The sequence below is a fragment of the Mercenaria mercenaria genome, chromosome 8, assembly GCF_021730395.1.
Source record: "Mercenaria mercenaria strain notata chromosome 8, MADL_Memer_1, whole genome shotgun sequence".
NCBI classification, from domain to species: Eukaryota; Metazoa; Mollusca; class Bivalvia; order Venerida; family Veneridae; genus Mercenaria; species Mercenaria mercenaria.
The window spans coordinates 38,671,052-38,691,443 of NC_069368.1; the positions used below are offsets into that span (position 1 = coordinate 38,671,052).

Below are 20,392 nucleotides of genomic sequence, written 5' to 3' on the forward strand. Positions count from 1 at the left end.
TTCTTTTGCAGTAACGAAGTTGGTCAGACCACAGGAAACAGTAAACACTCTACTGATTATGGAATATGTGATTAATTTTTGAAGTCAGAAAGGAAAAGTAATTTTTATAAATATACAGCACGAGTTTGTTGTTGCGTCAAAGAAATATATAACAGTGAAAAATACACAAAAAGAATGCCAAGTGTTATGCTATGGCTAATGTTGCTAATGAATTGAGACTGGTAAGTTGAATCTTTTTATATCTTGTATTTGAAAATAGTTTCCATTTGACTCCTGTGGATATTGACGCTCATTATTTGTGTGATGTTGAAACAATCTAAGTCACTTTTATATTGTATGTTCAATTATAAGTAATTTTGAGGAATAAAACGGTTGAGTCTTCATTTCAGCAATATCGTTAAAACAGTTAGTCATCATAATTATGGTTTACGTGGCAGAAACTTGGTACAAACAAATACCTCAAAGTTTCAATAACATCAGTTACGGAGAATTACTTCATTTAGCTTCTGTTATGGGACGCTATGATGAAAGAGTGTAGAATTATATAGTTCATACAAATACTTTCCTTGTCTCCAAAGGAGCTATGTTGGTACTCCATAAGAATGGCTGCAGAAACGAATGGATACTGCTTGAAACATTATAACATTGCCAAACTTTTGCGGCGTATATGTTGCAATATACACTAAGATATTGAATGTCTGTTTAATATAAGTTAATGACTGATTTTTTCTGTTGTTTTTGTTTATAAAAAAATATTATAGTCTTTGTGTTGTAGACTTTATGTTATTATAATAAGTCTATTCTGAGAACACATATGAATCGTCTCATAAAACCGTTACTCTAGATACCGTAAGGTTTTCCGTCTGGTCTAGCATACGTACGTCCGACCGGTTTTGTATGTACGTAGGCATTTACCTAGGTATTTTCTTGGCACTACAACAACAACAAAAACGTTTACAACTTTTTTTATCTTAAACAGTGTCACGCATATTATCAGTAGCAAAATGATCAGAGGAATGAATTTTCTCATAGTTATTTCTGACCTTCTCCGAATCTAATTTAAAAGTTTCGCATAGTGTAATGTTCACCACTGTTTTGCTGTATCTTGTATTATGTAAATTGTGTGTTATCATGGGTTTTGTAGCCTATATGAAAGTAATAAAGCTATCATTATCATTATATTTGTACTACATGTTAGAGAATAGCGTAGTGAGTCTTTAATACCACTAATTTCATATAATGTATATAATTAGCCCTTTTTCCTCTGTCTGTGAATTGAAAGTGAACATAAACAAGAAAGTATTCATGTCATGATCGCTGGACGAATCAAAGCGCCCAAAGCGCTGATGGTGGCTGCTATTTGTTAAATACTGGAAAGAGAGTGACATCTTTGGAATTCTTACTATAAAGCAGAAGAACTTTTTTGCAAAACATTCAGCTTTTGTTTCAAAATTAATGCTTTTTCAATGCCTGTCATTGTTTACATACACACTGTTTTCGTCTTTAATTGACTTTTTTTTCGCGAGGGGGAGGGGGGGGGGGTGGGGGGCGGTTATCAATTGTGACGAAAACTACAACATAACTTACACCGACGTTCATCATGAGTTACTTGTTCAAACATGCACCGCACCACAAATCTACCTCAGAATGTCAGTCCTGTAGCCAGTATATTTTAGTATGTATATACACTAAAACAAGTAGAGATGCATAAATTATAACCCAATCTCTTTTACTCAAAAGTCCGCTATATATAACAAGAGGCTTCGCAAAAGTGCTGGACAGACTGCCCGAGATTCAGTTGGACAATCTTACACTTTTGTCAGAGCGAGAAAAAAAATCGAAAAATAGGTAACTTACGAAACAAACGTTTTAATTTTGATACATATATTTGTATCAACCCAAACAGATTTTTCTAAAAATGAATTTAGCTGAAGTTGAAGAAGAGCAGTATCTTTTTAAAAACAATTTGAATGCATAAAAACGTAAAAGTGGCAGGAATTTAAGTCATCAGGTTTAGGCTGAAAGAAACTGAAATGTTCATATTTTGAGAACATAATTATGGAAGTGTTAAAATTAAAAAAAAACACTTCAATGATATCAAAGAGGTTTAAATGGAAAGAAACGCAACATCTAACACCACTGTTAAGAATTAAAATATGTATGAATTTTTTCTTCATTTTGAGAACATTTGGTACGGAAAGTTTAACCTTCAATCAGCATTTTGCGTATGAATATTGTTTTTCTAAATTATCTAATACTCAAAAATTTTGATCGACCGAGTAAACACTGTTGCAGTAGGAGATTATTTTATCAACAGTTGTTAGGCTTCAGTTATGTACTAGCATTTAGGAGTGACCTGTCGCTTTTATTAATAGATTTGAAAGGTTACTGGAATAAACCACTTCAGTAAATGGGTACCCTACCTTTTTTATAACTTATTTTTATAATAAATATTTAAATGACTGCCTCCTCCGACAATTAGACGCCGTGGTGCAGTGGTAAGCGCGACGGCTCTAGAATCTTACTTTTGTGAGTTCGAATTCCAGCGGAGATAAAAAAAAATCATTTTATATTTTGCTAACATACATTTTAAAATGATGATAATGTTAAATATGTATTTGAATTGCATTACTTGTATCATTTTGCTATTTTCGCATATAACATAGGTTGTTCAAATATCTTTTTGATTGTGAGGATGCTCTATTGGACGTGTGTTTTCGAAATGTATTGAATGTATTGAAATTGTATGAATGAAATCAAAAATGAAACTTAAATGATGAAATAAAATGAAATAAATATAAACATGAAAAATATAAATAAAACAATTTCAATCATAAAACAAATCGCCCTGTGTGGGACTCGAACCCTCAGCCTCCTAATCGCAAAAGTTAAATCACTAGCAAGATACTCAATTCTACCAACTGAGCTACCGTGGCAATTTCGTTCTGTGCATTATTGAAAATATATTTATAGTTTTAAATAAGTCAAATATCATTCAAACCCTTATCTAATAAATAGACCAGTCTGGAAAATCCAAATCTAAAAATAAAAGCGACAGGTCACTCCTAAATGTTAATAAATACAGGTATTTCTTGCATGCCGGACAGGATTTTCCCGTGCATTTGCGGTGCTGGAAAAACTCATCTTACACCTAGGGGGTAAGATGACTCACGTGCTACTTTTTATGAATGAATGCGTAAATTCATAGGCTACTATAATAAAATAGTGCTTAAAAGAATAGCATTCGTTTTAATTTATTTCTTCTATTAATTGAAAAATAAGACATGCAAGAAAAAGATTCTATCACTAGTCGAAGGTGCGAATGGAAATATCTGGCTAAAACATTTAGCCGAGAGCCTCGTTACCGCTGAAACAGTTACCCGAGAGCCAGATATTTCCATCTGCATTTTCAACCAGTGAAATATTCTTATATTATATAACATAAGTCAGTTATTTGGGAATAATGTGAGGTACCTATCATTGCCACTTTTTCACGGGAGATTAAAGTATAGAATTTAGTTAGATCTTTTAATTTTTAAGTTGATTAAATCTGTTATCCGATGACTTGCTTTCAGAAAGGCAATTATTAATATGCTGCATATACGGCCCATTTTCTCGAACAATTGTAAGACAGTAGTACCTTCTTCTAACTGGCTCTTGCAACATTTTTATTTTTGTAATTTTGGACGACCGGAGGGTTTCCACTTTTTCTACGTTATTAGCTACGTGACCTCTATGACAGTACTACTGGTTGGTGACCCAGATTCGGACAATTTTACAACCTTTTCAACTGTCATATTTTTATTTTGAATGCAAGATCCATGAAATGTTACCAGAATCAAGTTCAGTTCTTCGGTGTCACAAAACGCGAATTTGTTTGTATATAAATATAAACTGAACACGTCACGGAGACCCGAAAGAGGGTACAAAAATTTAACGATTTAGCGTTTTGCAGGACCCAGAAATCGGACAGTAGGAGAACGCTAATTATCGTCATTTCCGTCTCGCAGAATCACTTTTAGGTCGGTGTTAATGATGTTTACCTAGTTTACATTCTCCCTTTGATTGATTGTTTTGACGTGACCCTGCTTATTAAGTTCATCTTTTTCATTTTTTTGAATAACTTCAGAAATAAATAGTGACCATTATCTTCTGGAAAATTTTATTTAAGCCTGGCACTATCTACCCATTTTGATCATTTTAAAACACGCAATGTTCTCCTCTGCATTTAGCAGATTGTAGATGAGTACCTCTTGAATAATGTTGGTGCCTCAAAACAAGTATGTGCATGAGCAATGAAAGCACATGCAACTTCCCCCAGCGAGAGCTGTCACAATATTTCGTAAACAAATGTAAATTTTCCAATTTTGTAAATTTTACTTACTGATTTGCAATTGTTGCAGTGGATGTTGCGCACAAAGCAAGCGTCTGTGTACTTGTCAATAAATGATCAAAAAGAACGCCGAAGTAAGCGTTTACGCGACTGTCCGGGTTTCTGGGTCGTCCGAAATTCTGGGTCGCAAACCAGTATGGTTGACGTTAAGCAGTGCCGTAAGACAATACAATAATATCTTGACAGTAAGCTGGATATATTTGTAACTTTCCATGAAGCTTTCCAATCACTGCTGGGTTATTTAAGTCGCTTCACGGTGATATTTCCAATAATTTGATGATAAAGTTATTTCAATATCTTTCCGATAAGAGTAGATTATTGCCACAACAGGGATTTCAATGTTATCATTCGCATTAAAAGCAGCTTAACTAAACAGGAAATATTAACCACGAACTTTTTAATAGCGTAGCTGTGATCGATTACTTTCTCGTTCTCAAATATCACATGCAGATATTAGTTCTTGAGAAAGCGGCTGAGCACATATCTTGGTAAAATACAAAAAATCAGATTTGTCTTCGTAGTAAAGTTCGATTAAGTTTGTAATCCAAGTTTGTGGTTAAGACATCTATCACGAATACATCACCTTCCCGCGCAGCTGTCTAAGCCAAGTTTTGACCTACTAAAAGAACCATTAAAAATTGTAAATTTATTATTGTTCAACCAATAAAAAACTGCAGGACTGGACAGAAATGAATACATACATACTTTTAATTGGCTGAAATTAATATACTTTTTCACAAAAAGTTGCATCGTTATATATTAACAGAGTATTACATAGATACAGTAGGTTTCACAGGTTTCTGTGTGGGGATTGGGTTGGTATTGCTTAAGCTGAATAAACAGAAAATTGCAGTCTCTTTTATTGTAATTATATATTGAATAATCAAACAGCAATTAGTCTAAGAATAGTTTATGTAGTTAAAGTACCTAAGAATGCAAGTTAATTATCAAAATACAGTGGAAGATAAAACATGACTATAAATCAATACTCAATGAATTCCGTTATTTAGTAACAATTTGACATATGATTTAGCAAAATTGCTTCTAACTCAAACACTTGTAGATATAAAGTGTTGAAACAAAGAAAGAAATACATTTTTAACTTTGACAAAGTTTAAGAAGAAATATATAAATATATTTCCATAAGAAATTCTTACCTGAATAAACAGAACACAGTTTACAGTTAAGAAAAATAAATTCCAAATGAAATTACAGAAGTACTTCTGAACAAAAATGAAACATTTCAAGGTCACAAAAATTAAAAAAAACTGGTAGATAATTCGTACAGGTGAGATTTAAAGAAAAAAATACATATATTCTTCTGTCTTTACGCGTTTTGTAACAATGGCGTTTCAAGTTTGGGTATAAGGTTGATGCATGTTTCAATGATTTTGTCGTGTGGTGATTGTGTATTGGATATATAGGTGTGCATGTTCGATCATGTTTAACCCATAGTGCGAAGTGAAATGGTTTGTTTGTGATAGATCTTAGTCTGTAACTTAAAATGGGTTGAGTCTATGAGTAGTTTTGTTTGTTTGTTTTGGGCTTAACGCCGTTTTTCAACAGTATTTCAGTCATGTAACGGCGGGCAGTTAACCTAACCAGTATTCCTGGATTCTGTACCAGTACAAACCTGTTCTCCGCAAGTAACTGCCAACTTCCCCACATGAATCAGAGGTGGAGGACTAATGATTTCAGACACAATGTCGTTTATCAAATAGTCACGGAGAACATACGCCCCGCCCGAGGATCGAACTCGCGAGCCCGAGATCCGTAGACCAACGCTCTTACCTACTGAGTTAAGCGGGCGGGCTTATGAGTAGTTATTAGTGCAACATGTACATGTTGTTTGGTGATTCTGTTGTAGATGCCAAAGTCTCCAAAATAAATTGTCAGTTTGGGGAATTTGTCTTTTGAAATAATAATGTTCTTAACAAACTGTGAACCTCAAAATCCAGATGTTGGATACATCTTAGTAATTTCAAGCAAGGAAGTTGAATGGAAGAATAACCATTTGTAACTTCAAGTATTAAAGTACCGGTTTGAATCAAACGACAACAATGCCGAATTAGTTTATACCTAAGGATCATTGTAACAAGAAGTACAAGTGTAAGGGCATTTGAATTTGAAATACTATCTAGGTCAAATGTGAAACTTTCTATGGCAGTTGCTGGTGCTGGAGTGGTGTAAATAAAACTAGGGAGATCAACAGGAAGTGCCTTTGCTTGTTTAATGAGATGGGAAGTGAGCAAAAGCTGGTTTATTCTTGTATATTTTCGAAATAAAAAGGTAACAGCAATAGTGCAAACAACAGTGAGTGCAGTAGATGAAGCTACAAATACAGTGACCCATGGGAAGGAGATGTCAGATTTAGTACTCATAGCCAATAACGGATCAGCTAGTGAAGTGTAAACATTTTTATATTGTTTTGCTTGCATGACCATTTTCTTGAGACTCAGGTGTTCGTACTGCTCAGTTGCAACCATTTTTTAATATTGATGCTCGAAGATTTTAAAGTCTGGTACTGATATGTTCAATGGTGAGGGATAAGTAGTACGTGCTTGAATTGAATCTAGCAATTTGGTGTCGAAATACTGTTGTAGTAGAGCAAGGTTTATAGGGTGAAGCATTGTAATTGGTGTAGAATGGTGGTGACAGTTCAAGAATCTGTGAGGGATAAATATTGCAGTGGTGTTTATTGAGCAATTACATGGGATGGTAATGAAACAAAAATGGCATCCTGTAAAGGATTTTTTTGCGCCCATGCATGAAAGGTTTAACTGAGTGGTATTATATACTAGGAAGTGAGTTTGATTCAGTTGTTGAGCTGCAGGCTTCATTTTGTTTGGGACAAACCCAAAGTCACAAATCTTATATCAGTTTTGTTAGCCTTGAGTAAACTTAATGAGCATGAGGGATTGCCAGAGTGATGAAGTGGCAGCATGAATGGACACAATGTCTTAGTATGATAGATTTCACATGTGGAAAGACTAACAGTATTAATTTCAGTATAATATTTTCCATCATGTGTGACCGCAACATACTCGGGAAAGTTCATCACCTTCGAGACGTGGGGTGAGGTGTTATATTTTGGAACTGGGTATGAAAATATCTTGTAAAAATCTATCATGAAATGAGTATTAACCAGAGGGAAATTCATGGTTATAAAAATAGTTTTTCCATGACGGAACACATGCGATTTTGCATTTGCATAATAAAATGAAGGGTCAGACGAGAATAATGAGTAACCTTTCTTATTAGCATTTAAAGATATATTATGAATACATTCTTCAATGATATTATAAGGAACAATTTGTTCAGGCAACTTGCCCTGTATTAATAAGTTAGCTCCCTCACTCAAGTCTGAGTAAGCTTTTTGTAAATGACTATTATCACTAAGTATCTTTGAAAGTGTTCTTAAAATGAGTGTTAATTGTGATCGGTAGAATTTTGTTGTTGTTTTCATGTCAAGTGCAAGTTTACTTTAACTGATGCAAGTAAATTAAAAATTCTAATGTCTGTGTGATTGATGAATGATGAGAGTAGTGCATTGTCATTGACTAGGGCTTGACTTCTTTGAATCAAGGCATTTACGGACACCTATAATAGTAGCTAACACAAAGAGACCTTTACTTATAGTTCCAATAAATGGTAACAATGAACACCTTTTTCTGTTTGACCTTGGTGTTATGTCAGAATTTGGCAGAATGGTTTTGATATGATTAAGTGATTTGTTGACATACCCAAGAGTTTCATTATGTAATTGGAATAGATCTTGCCATGCTTGTTTAAGCTCGGGACAGTCACAGCTTGGTATATCAGGGGTTGAAAAATCAGGATGATGGAGTTCCAAAGCGAAGGTGTGTTTCCAATTGTCATTGGAGAAGAACATCTTTCCTTCATATCTAAACATGGTTCCGTAATTAAGCCGTTGCTCCAACTTTTCCCCGAGTGTAAAGGTTAGCACAACAACCATGAGCAGAACAAGCCGTACTTCTGGAAGTAAAAATGAAACCAGATCTAAGAATGTGGGGAGGTGAATCATAGGATTGTAACCGATCGGATTGTAACATTTTTCATGGGACCAGCCCATTACTTTAAATTTATTTCTAAAATTCTATTAAAGTTCATCCCATTTTAAAAGAGGTAGAACTACCAGAGTACGATAAGTTAGAGAGGAGGCAACATTGAAAAACACATTCAGGACCTACTGAAATTATCCTATGTTGCTCAGTAGCAGTTTACGAATATTCATTCTTCATTAACCCGGAAGAAGCGAGATCTTTTCCTCTTCTTCCCTTGTAGGTTGAATGTTTCATGATACTTATTAAGTAATTCTGGTGGAATCACAGATAACCCAAGAGTTTTCACTCCAGGAACAGTCAACCCATTTGACAGTTCTGTTGAGCGTGATAGTGTATTTTGGTATGTGAGTGTTTTGTGAGCTGGTTGCATCAGTCGAAGGATTCTTAGTCCCATTGTTTTGAACTTCTGCTTCAGTCTCATTGTTAACAAGGAGAGGGGTGTTTTCAGAGTGAAGGTTTGCGTGAACCTGGCTTTCATGCCATAACTTTAGCCTAGAGGCATTGAAAAGATTCCTGATGGTTTTATTATCCGACAACCTTTTAAGCTGATAAGTGTAGTTTGGACCAGTGCTGATTATTTGAAATGGGCCAAGGAACTTTGGTGAAAGCTTTTTGGATATACCTTTTGCAGAGCTTTCATTTTTGACAAAAACCTATCCTAAAGCTTGGCTCCTTTGATCTGACATCATGTCTTTCCTTTTGTTTCATTTGCTCACTGACGCGATTTGCTGAAACGAACAAGTTAGACAATTTCAGTTTTGCAAGAAGATCATTGAGGTACTCCCGGACTGAATTTAGAAGTGTTGACCTGGGTGAACGTGCAGTGTCAAGAGATGTTCTCATTTCCCTTCCAAAGAGGACGTAATGAGGACTGAACCCTGTAGTTGCAGAAACAGCATTGCGGAAAGCCTTCATTATAGATGGTACATACTGATCCCAATCATCTTTGGACTTATTGCAAAATGTCCGCAATGCTTGACCAACTGAAGCATTTACACGCTCCACAGACCTATTAGATTGGGGATGATAGGACGAAGTATGGTGACGTGTTATTTGAAACAGTTCACAGAGAGCATCAACACGTTTTGACAGGAAATTGCTGCCTCTGTCACTAACGATTACATCTGGCGCACCATACCTACAAATGATCTCTTCGTACAGTACCTTTGCAATAACATTTGCTTCTTGCGATGCTAATGGAAAGCTTTCACATCATCCTGAGAAGGAGTCTACTATAACCAGGAGGTACTTATTTTTGCTCTTAGTTGCCGTCAAGGGACTTAAAATATCCAAATGTATTCTTGAAAATAGATGAGGGGCTACAAGTATGGGACATAAAGGAATTTTATTGTTCACATAACTCCGTTTTGATTTTTGACACTGTGTTCAGTTTTCAACATGGGCTTAAACATCAGTATACATTTTAGGCCAATAGTACTACCTCTTTATTGCAGCATAAGTTTTATAAAGTCCTAGGTGAGCCATTCCTTTATGGTAAGAAAGTATGACACCTTCCCTTAGCTTTCTGGGCACATCTAACTGGGAATATGTCTCTTCAGTAACCCTTTTGGATTTTCTGACATTCGGGTCATGCAAATGATAATGAATATCATTCTTGATCAAGAACTGAGTTGCATATATCATCAACCGTTTACCCTCTTTCTCGTCTTCAGTGGAAATATTGTTGACGAGATGATTTAGAATAGGTTTTAGTTCGGGACATTCCCATTGACGTTTGCAAATGTTAGGACTTTGGGCAATTTTTTTCTCTCAAGGGCAATTTCTGCAACTTTTTCATCAGCAATATCTAGTGTTGCAAGGATTGGGACTTCTGTTGAAGCAGAACAAGCCTGTTCAGTTTCAAAATGGTGTTCTGATCACTCTACTGTCAGAGAATTGACCTCGTCATAACTTCGTCTACTTAAAGCATCAGCAGTCTGGTTTTTCACACCAGGCTTATGCCTAATTTTCAAGTTATATGGCTGAAGAAGAGAAGACCAGCGAGCACGCCTACCATTTGCAATAGTTTTGAGTTACTGAATGTATTTCAGACCAATGTTACCAGTGTAAACTTTGAAGCTTGAATTGGCTAGGTATGGATGGATTTGTTTGACAGCTTCTACTAGAGCAAAGCATTCCTTGTCATAGATTCCCCATTGTTTTTCATTGCCTCTAAGAGCTCTGCCGTCAAAGGCTATCACTTGTTCACGACCTTCATCATCCAGCTGACCAAGAATATAACCAATGGCTGTCGACGAAGCATCTGCTGAGAGAATGAAAGGTTTGGCTATATCTGTACAAGTACAAGGATTGGGGAGGATGTTAACCTGTCTTTCAGTGTTGTGAATGACTGTTGGCATACATCTGACCATTCAAACTTTTTTCAAAAGTTCATTAAGTGGCCTTACAATGGCGGCATATCCTAAGATGAACTAACGATAATAATTAGTTAAACCGAGATATTCTCGCACATTCTTCTGATTTTCAGGCACAGAAAATGATTTAACAACCTGTACCTTGGCAGGATTAACTTCAGTCCCTTGTGCTGAGAAGAGGTGACCTAAATACTCGACTCGTTGGGCAGCAAACCGACACTTTTTTGGGCTGTAGCTTCAGATCGGCTTGTCGTAACCTGTCGAACACCATTTTCAGGTGAACGAGATGGGAAGACCAATCAGGACTGTGAATTAAAATGTCGTCGACATAGACGAGGGTAAATTTGAAGTATATACCCTGTAAGACAGATGACAAGAGGCACTGAAAGGCAACTGGGGCGTTACGTAACCCATAAGGGAGTCTTCTAAAATTGTATGTTCCGCTATGACAGACGAAGGTAGACTTGTGCTTGGTTTCGGGATCTAGAGGTATTTGATGAAAACCAGCTCTTAAATCTAGAACAGCAAATATTTTTGAATTGTTGTCGGCAATTGATTCCACTACATCCTCAAACCTTGGCAGTGGGAAGTTAATAGGCACCGTTACAGAATTGAGTCTTCTATAGTCAATCGCAAATCTGAATGTATTATCTTTCTTTTTGCACATTACAACGGGGGCAGCCCACATTGCATTTGAGGGCTCAGTGAAATCACTTTTTAAATAATCTTCAATCTGTTTGTCAGTCTCATGAACAGACTCAATCAAACCGAGTCGGCTATTATTATTCTTGGTTGCATTTTTTGCTTCCAAAGAATCTTTTTACAGATTTTATTTTCTTTTCTGAAGGAGGATGCCTGTATGCATTTTGCCTTTGTGGTGGTGCATTGCCAGTCTCAATTTTATGAGAGTGTAATTTGGTGCAACCTAACTGTGATGTGTCTGTTGCAAACATATCTTTATTTTCATGGATAAATTGTTTTAGTGTTACCAGTTGCTCAGCACTCAATACACTGTTTTCTAAGGAGATACATAAATCTGCAAAGACCTTGTCATAATCTGGCAAACACGCTGTTGCTGAATATATTTCAAAAATGTCCGTGAGGATACCCACTGACCCCCTAAATAGGAGGGCATGGCCCCCTCACCTATCTCAAATTTTGGACAAAAATGCAGCAGGGACCACCATTCCGTACCTATATTTCAAAAGATTCTGTGACGCCACTGTCAGGAGGGGGTTAACCCCCGTACCTCAAAATTTGGACTCAAAAATTGCAGCAGATACGTATATTTCAAACATTTCTAGGCGGGCACGCCCTGACCCACCTAACATGAGGGGTAACCCCCTTCCGTACCTAACCACACTCGACTCGCCGATCCCGCCTTCATTCTTTAACTGTTGCCAATTCCCCGTACTCCAATGAAATATTTCTGGAACCGGGTCTGTTATACATACACTTCGTATTCTTAAAACGATAACTCACATCTGACATATTATTGTACTGTTTTATAATCTCAAATCTCCTAATGCAGCTTTAGTGAATATAAATAAATTTTGAATTGACGGTTCGTTCGAATAGAAAGAAAAATGTTTCTTAAACCCCTTTCCACTGTCTTCAGAGTAACTCTATATTTTATAAGAGATGTCTGAAAAGTATTTGTCGTGTTTTCGTGTTGTCGTTTCGGCGGGGCGAAAACACGACAAATAAAGGGCGCAAACACGACACATACATACCCGCCAACACGAAAACTCGACAGATAAATTTGTCGTGTCGGCGCCCTTTAAACCTTGAGTTTTCGCGTAAAATGTGTTGTGTTTTCGCCCCGCCGAGACGACAACACGACAACACGAAAACTCGACAAATTAGGTTTTTGTCGAGTTTTCGTGTTTTCGTGTTGTCGTGTTTTCGCCCCGCCAACACGAAATGGCAGAAATCAGCCACCATAGTATTGACTAGCTCCTCTAGAGTTTTCGGTGGCTTTCGCCTTAAATCAGCCTTAATGTGTGGTAAAACACCATTGTTAATTGTGCTTAAGACAGTATGGTCATCAATTTTTCCTCATCTTGGCTTTTGCTGCACTTCAGTCACAAATTCACGAATATTTTGTTTTGAGTTTTGCCTCGTCTGGAATAACTCCGAATGGATTTGTATAGGATCTATTCTTTTGCCAAACTGAAGAAGAAACCTATCTGTAAGTAATTTAAAGTTATTTATGACCTCATCTGGCAAGTGGAAAAACCACTTAAAGGATAGACCATGTAGATAAAACCCAAATGTTTGAGCTAAGTCTGCCTGTATAAGTTTTAGATACTGCCCGTAATAAAGGTATCTATTTAACCATATGCGAGGTTCATCACTAGCTGAGTCAAATTTGCCTACAATGTCATTGTATAAGGGCCTACCTTTAGCCTCAGGTGTGGGCTCCATCTCTTCACTTGTGTCCTGGGAATGTGTGGAGTTTGGTGTTTCTTCTGTGATTGGACCGTTTGACCGCAGTTGTCTGTTGAACTCTGGATTCGGTTCTCGCTTGTTCTTGAAGTGAACATCAATATTATATCTGTGTGTTTGATTTGTATCGGTAATGTACCCCGAATTCTCACACCAGTTTTCACATGTTTCTGTGTGGGGGTTGGGTTGGTATTGCTTAAGCTGAATAAACAGAACACAGTTTCCTTTCCAAAACTGTAGTCTGCCTATTCATGGTAAGACTGGGTATATATACAAACTTTCCAGATGATACGTATTGGACATCTGTAAACTTGTCAGGAACTAACATATATATGAAATTGTATAATTTGATAAATATATTAAATAAGTAGTATATATGTCATCAATACACATTTATGGCTTAAGGCTATGTTGTGTCTCGGCTGTGTGACATAAGTACTGTCTCTAATAACGGTTATCGGTTTATACACGTAATATTGGAGTTGTAACTGAATGATGCATGAATCTTGGGACTCCTAATTTGTGTAACTATTTATATATAGTGTAGTTGCCGGTCGTACTACAATCAAACATTTTCAACACATTAAATCCTCACCAACGCCGAATATCTTTTTTAAAGATATTTCTTGTTTAAATATGAAGCAGAATGTGTCTTTGTAAGCTATGGGTAATAAGGGTCCACATATGTTTGTTAAGATAACACCGTTTCCTGTCCATGATAATATTGCGACGCTGTGGTATTAATTGAAATATTCTGTACCAAAATATTGAAACAAAATGTGAAAGTCGGGTGAGCGATCTCCCTATTATTACGCTTAAGATCAGTATAAATTTGACTATGACCGTGTATAGAAGAAGCAATTTAAGCAACTGCAAACAAATACAAAGATGTAATGCGACTCATGAGATCATGAGAGACTTCAAACTATCACGTTCAGATAACAAACAAAAGGTTAAAGGTCAGTAATTCAAATCCTTCTTTGTTTCATATAAAAAACGACAACTTCATGTCGTCTTTACGTATCTTTAGAGAACATCACTTTTTCCTGCACCAATTTTTCATGAAAGTTCTATCACAAATTAACGAAAAAATGAAAAGAAAATAGGGGGTTGAATAGTTCCTAGTGAAATGCCAGTCAGTTGTGGTCTGCTACCCTAAAAATGGCGCATATTTGCTCTCCTCCGCGCAATAAACACCTACTTCCGGTTTCGATCTGCAAAACTTGCCGTGTGGGTTGTATGAACATGAAAACCGTCTCATTTCATGCAGAATGTATTCTAGTAGCGAAAAAGTGTGATTAAAGCGCTCGTTCTACACGAATTTGCGCAGAAAATGGGAAAATTAGGATCTATTTATTATGGACTTCTTTCGACTACACCACGGAAGCACATTTTCGACCGAATTACTGACCTTATTCCTATAAGAAATGTTTCTTATCAAATTTCACACCATTTTCATCTCTATTTCCAAGAAAGATGTAATACCAAACATATTGCCAAGTTTCATTGTGAAATTTCGAGATTTTGGAGAAATATAGACATTTAATAGAAGCCATCCCCTACCCCTTTACAGGGCTAATTTTTGGCCTTATGGGCCTTTTATTGTATATTTTGGTAAAAGTTTCACTTTTTTGCATCATTTTTCACTGGGATTCTGAAATATCATTCATTCCGTCATGAATAAGACCCAGAAGGATGCATTTTGTGCATTTTCTGACATTCTCCAGACAAAGTATTGGCTTTTAAATCCCAGAAATCGCTGCTGAAATAGACGCATGTACATAAAATAAGGTCAAAATTCAAAATTTTTCACATTTCATTATTATTTTGCATTGGAAACACTCTTTTATATCATTTACAACCGATTTATGGCTATAAAGACTAATTACGATGTGTTTCGAGAATAGTCTTATTTCAGCTCTTATAGGTTAAAGGTCAGTAATTCAAATCCTTCTTTGTTTCATATAAAAAACGACAACTTCATGTCGTCTTTACGTATCTTTAGAGAACATCACTTTTTCCTGCACCAATTTTTCATGAAAGTTCTATCACAAATTAACGAAAAAATGAAAAGAAAATAGGGGGTTGAATAGTTCCTAGTGAAATGCCAGTCAGTTGTGGTCTGCTACCCTAAAAATGGCGCATATTTGCTCTCCTCCGCGCAATAAACACCTACTTCCGGTTTCGATCTGCAAAACTTGCCGTGTGGGTTGTATGAACATGAAAACCGTCTCATTTCATGCAGAATGTATTCTAGTAGCGAAAAAGTGTGATTAAAGCGCTCGTTCTACACGAATTTGCGCAGAAAATGGGAAAATTAGGATCTATTTATTATGGACTTCTTTCGACTACACCACGGAAGCACATTTTCGACCGAATTACTGACCTTATTCCTATGGGTAATAAGGGTCCACATATGTTTGTTAAGATAACACCGTTTCCTGTCCATGATAATATTGCGACGCTGTGGTATTAATTGAAATATTCTGTACCAAAATATTGAAACAAAATGTGAAAGTCGGGTGAGCGATCTCCCTATTATTACGCTTAAGATCAGTATAAATTTGACTATGACCGTGTATAGAAGAAGCAATTTAAGCAACTGCAAACAAATACAAAGATGTAATGCGACTCATGAGATCATGAGAGACTTCAAACTATCACGTTCAGATAACAAACAAAAGAATGAATTATTGCCCATTCGCTACGACTAGACATAGAATGTTAATGATAAAAGTCTCTTTAAAATCATGAAGTAAACGTTTTGGTAGTCGGATTCTCATTTAGCTGTGCATGTAATGCACGTGCGTGTTCACTACAAATTACTTTTTAATAATCAAAAACATGCAATCTGACTAAAGTACTTGATCTTCTAAACGAAGATCTGAGAATGACCCATTCACGTTCGTCTTCTGTAAATTTTGGATTTCCGATATTGCTATTTATATTTTCGCAAATCTGTTTTCATTTGAAACAATCAGACGACTTGTTTCAACAAGCATTTGGCTGAATCATCAAAATAGCGTCGAATGTCAAAGGGTGAAAAATATGTGCAGTCAGTCCGGGGCTCGAACCCGGGATCCCTCGCTTAAAGGGCGAGTGCCCTACCGACTGAGCTAGCCGGTGTAATGAAGTATTTCGAGCCCCATAGAATAATGACCCCCGGTCATTATTCTATAGAAAAAGTGACCCCCCGGTCATAGTATTATGACCTCCAGATCATAGTACTATGACTCCCCCACGTGAAGTAAACTGAACCTCACGAAGAATATTGACTCCCTTAAAAAACGACCCCGGTCATTTGGTCGAATTTAGTAATAACTCATGTATCTAAGGCCTAATTGCTGCATTTTATGCCCCCACTCGGGGGAGGGGCATATAGATTTGCCCTTGTCCGTCCGTCCGTCCTTCCGTTTGACCATTAGCCTCAGATACCATCACTTGACACAGAAATCAGAGCATTCCGCAACGGGAAAAGGGATTCTATTTCTAGACGCTGTATCTTGGTGTATACATTTTTTTTCAGGAAAATAACAATTCACAATACGTTCACACAACACACCAGTGTCAATAATCCCTGCAAACTTCGGTATGAAGTAATTCTTCAGAAGAAAACTGCACAGGAAACTGCTAGCATAGAACTTAGTATTAATAGAAGTTGCAATACTTAGCAGTGGCAGTAAAGTACGGTAGCGGCAACAATAGAAAGTAGCAGTAGTAGTAGTAGTAGTAGTAGTAGTAGTAGTAGTAGTAGTAGTAGTAGTAGTAGTAGTGGCAGTGGTAGTGGCAGTTGCAGTAGCAGCAGCAGCAGCAGCAGAGGAATAAGTGACAGCAACAACAGCAGCAGGAGAAGAAGAGGTAGATGTACAAGACGTATTAGTGGAAGCAGGTATAGTAGTATCAGTAGTAGCAGTTGTAGTAGTAGTAGTAGAAGTAGTAGTAGTAGTAGTAGAAGAAGAAGTACATGTAGTAATAGCAATAGAAGTTGCGGCACCAGTAGTAGTAGTACAATCAAAATGTTAACTATTGGCAATGGAGGGTATTAGAGTTGTAGATCTAGTAAAATTGTCCGTAAAGTTTGGTGGGGATCACTTTTTAATAGATATTATCGTCGAAAGTCTTTTTAGGAGCCGGTGTTTTACACGGAAAGAGTAACTTTTTTAAATAGAATAATGTTCGGGAATCGATATTGTATGAGAGTTCGAATGTAGTAATTTCGGCAGTGAGTTTTTACATGGAAGGAGTCACTTTTTCTATAGAATAATAACCGGGGTCGTTATTCTATGAGATTCGAAGTGAGTCATCTTTAGGGAGTCAGTATTTTACTTGGAGGGGTCAGTTTTTCTATAGAATAATGACCGGGGGGGGGTCGTTATTCTATAGAGTTTTTAAAGGGAGTCAGTTTTTTATAAGGGGAGTCAATATTTTACAGGAAAGGAGTCACATTTTCTATAGAATAATGACCGGGGGTCGTTATTCTATGGGGGTCGAAATACTTCATTACACCGGCTGTCTGACACCTTACGTGACCAAGTCCGTACCATGACATATGATTTCTCTTAAAACTGGATGAATGAAAATAAGCTCAAAATGAACACTTCCAAAACCGAGTTCATCATGTTTTGTAGTAGGCAACAGCTCTCTAAGTGTTCAACTGACAAAATATGCATTGTAGGTGATGAAGTGAAATCAGTGAGCTTTATTCGATATCTAGGTGCATTCCTGGATGAAAACTTGAATCTAAAAGAGCAGGTAAAACAAAAGTGTAGAACAGCAATGCTCAGCTACTTCAGAATAAAATGTATCCGGAAATATCTTACCAAAGAGGCTACCGAAACCCTTGTGCTGTCATTGGTGATATCCCATTTAGATTATTGTAATGTCATTTTGTATGGTTTTGCCCAAAGCGAAGTAAACAAAATGCAACGAATTCAGAAAATGTGTGCAAAACTTGTCCTAAATCGCAGAAAATATGACAGTTCCAAGCAAGCGCTGTATGATCTTCACTGGCTACCAATCAAAGCCAGAATCACATTCAAAATGCTCACCTACATGTATAATTGTTCAGTTGGAAACTCTCCAGAATATCTTTCTGAACTTCTCATAAAACAAACACAGACAAGGAACTTGCGTTCTTCAAATTCCGTTACTGGGTGTTTCGTTGTTCCTTTCAACAAGCGCAAAACGTTCAGCGACAGAAGTTTTGGTACTGTTGGACCTAAACTCGGGAATGAATTGCCTCTCGAAATAAGGAACTCAGACACAGTAGATGTTTTCAAAAAGAAGTTGAAAACTCATTATTTTGGAAATTACTTTGCACTCTTTTAGAGACTGTGACTGTAATTTTTAAGAGACTGAAATAACGTGAACGGGATGATACATTCGAATATGAACTATTTTATAACAAATACAAAAATACAGTTGTTTGTAATAACTTCTTGACTTGTCGCAATAACCCACTTATTTTTACTTAATAACAAACAACTATCTTACTGTATCTTAATGTTCTAATATTTTATTAATCTTATCTGATGCCCGATCTTTTGTTTAATGCTTACTAAATAGTTTATTCACAATGATATTTATGCTCATTTATGTCATATGTCATTTAAAATGTCTTAATTTTTGTCGTATTTTTTATGTATTTGTAAAACGCCATTGAATATGTTTTACGTAAAAATAGGCGTTTAATCAAATAAAACAGTTTCAGTTTCAGTTTCAGTTTAAAACACGAGGCGTCCGTCCGTCCACACTTTCCTTTAAACAACATCTCCTCCTAAACCACCAAGCCAGTTTTGATGAAACTTTACAAGGATGTTCCTTGGAATGTCTTCTTTAATAATTCTTCAAAGAATTGAATTCCATACAGAATTCTGGTTGCCATGGCAACCGAAAGAAAAATCTTCTTGTCCAAAACCACAGGTCATAGAGCTTTAATATTTGACATGTAGCATCATCTAGTGGTCTTCTATCAAGATTTTTCAAATTATTCTCCTAGGGTCAAATATGGCCCCGCCCTGGGGGTCACATGGTTTACATTGACTTATATAGGGGAAAATTTGGAAATCTTCTTATCCAAAACCACAAGGCATAGAGCCTCAATATTTGGCATGTGACCAAAAGATTGTTCAAATTATGCCTCTGGGGTGGAAAGAGGCACTGCCCTGGGGGTCCCAAGTTTTACATAGACTTACATAGGAAAAAACTTTTAAAAATCTTCTTGACTGAAAGTTCAAGGCCTATGCTTTGGCTATTCAGTATGTAGCATTGCCTAGTGGCTCTCTAACAAGATTGTTCAAATTATGGGGTGAAAAGAGGCCCCGCCCCGAGGGTCACATAGTTTTTATATGAGTTATATAGGAAAAATACTTCAAAAATTATCTGATCATATTTCCTAGACTGTTTAATTATAATTACCTTATGACCCCAAGTAATTAGGGGTCACTTGACTGTAACCTTGACCTACTGACCTACTTTCTTGTTTTTTAAGACACAGCCTTGAAATTTGGATGACATGTACAGTTTTGCACACCAATCTTAAAACTGACTTTGAGTGACCATGAATGTGACCTACTGACCTACTTTCTTGTTTTTTAAGACACAGTCATGAAATTTGGATGACATGTACAGTTCTGCACACCGATCTTAAAACTGATTGTTCAGTGACCTTGAATGTGATCTACTGACCTACTTTCTTGTTTTTTAAGATACAGTTTTAAAATTTTGATGACATGTATAGTTTTGCATGCCGATCTTTCACAGACTTTCAGAGACCATCAATTTGACCTACTGACCTACTTTCTTGTTTTCTAAGTTACAGCAAAAGGATTTGGACCACCTGTAATTTTTTTACAGATTTCAAAAGTAATCTTGCATAATCTTTACCTTGACCCACTCTCCTAAATTTCTTGTTTTTAAAGCTTTAGCTAAGAAATTTGTTCAAGCAAGCAACTCTACTCAGGTGAGCGATATAGGGCCAACATGGCCCTCTTGTTTTATAAAAATGATAGGCAACCTTAGCCAATGTCAAATGGATATGTTTATTGGATCATGTTGCGAAAGTAACCATGATTGACATGGTGAATTACTAA

General features: G+C 36.5%; 1 protein-coding gene and 1 pseudogene across 4 annotated transcripts in view; one reads left to right on the forward strand and one right to left on the reverse strand.

The window, feature by feature from the left end:
• Positions 1-20,392, forward strand: part of LOC123566561 (lachesin-like) — a 460,053-nt gene that overhangs the window by 69,461 nt on the left and 370,200 nt on the right. For 3 of the 4 annotated variants that reach the window (XM_053549741.1, XM_053549738.1, XM_053549739.1), the window contains one exon: positions 12-221. The exons of the other annotated variant lie outside the window; for it this stretch is intronic. The gene's annotated coding sequence lies outside the window, so the exon portion shown is untranslated. The remainder of the gene's footprint in view (positions 1-11; positions 222-20,392) is intronic. 4 annotated transcript variants of the gene reach the window in all.
• On the reverse strand, positions 5,919-7,432 carry LOC128559015 (uncharacterized; annotated as a pseudogene).